The 503-nt window shown below is 49.7% G+C and overlaps 1 non-coding gene across 1 annotated transcript; it reads right to left on the bottom strand.

Annotated features, from left to right (window-relative positions):
* Nucleotides 1-209: 209 nt before the first annotated feature.
* Trnaa-agc (transfer RNA alanine (anticodon AGC)) lies at nt 210-282 on the bottom strand. Its single transcript has one exon. It is a non-coding gene; the product is annotated as a tRNA-Ala (tRNA).
* Between the last annotated feature and the right edge of the window lie 221 nt (nt 283-503).

Below are 503 nucleotides of genomic sequence, written 5' to 3'. Positions count from 1 at the left end.
CAAGTTCGAATCAGCTAGCGCAAGACAGGGGTAATTGGAGATCGCAGGGAGAGGCCTTCATCCTGCAGTGTACATAAATAAAGGCTGATGATGGTGCATATAAAAGCATAATTTTGCATTTCATACGAACTGCACAAAACGGAGTGCCTACGTCGACTTTCTCACAACTGAGTATCGGGAACGCTCTTTTCATGTTGAAAAATAAAAAGTGGAGGTGCTGGGTATCGATCCCAGTACCTCTCGCATGCTAAGCGAGCGCTCTACCATCTGAGCTACACCCCCGACGCGATCGCTCGGTAACCGAGTCGCTAGCATATTGTGCTCTTCGCCTGAAACAAGGTCGAAGGAAATCGAACGAAAGAGGTGAGGGGAAGGTGGAGGCGACGACCGGTTGCCGCAGGAATCTCGCTTCGCATATTAAACGTCCTGTCTACCACTCGGAAGGCCTCTTCGGATTGCGGTGGATATGAGGAGATTGTCTGTCACATTGGCGGAGTGTATAA

Source organism: Dermacentor silvarum, chromosome 8 (assembly GCF_013339745.2).
Source record: "Dermacentor silvarum isolate Dsil-2018 chromosome 8, BIME_Dsil_1.4, whole genome shotgun sequence".
Classification (NCBI taxonomy): Eukaryota; Metazoa; Arthropoda; class Arachnida; order Ixodida; family Ixodidae; genus Dermacentor; species Dermacentor silvarum.
This window is presented reverse-complemented; position numbering and strand designations above follow the sequence as displayed.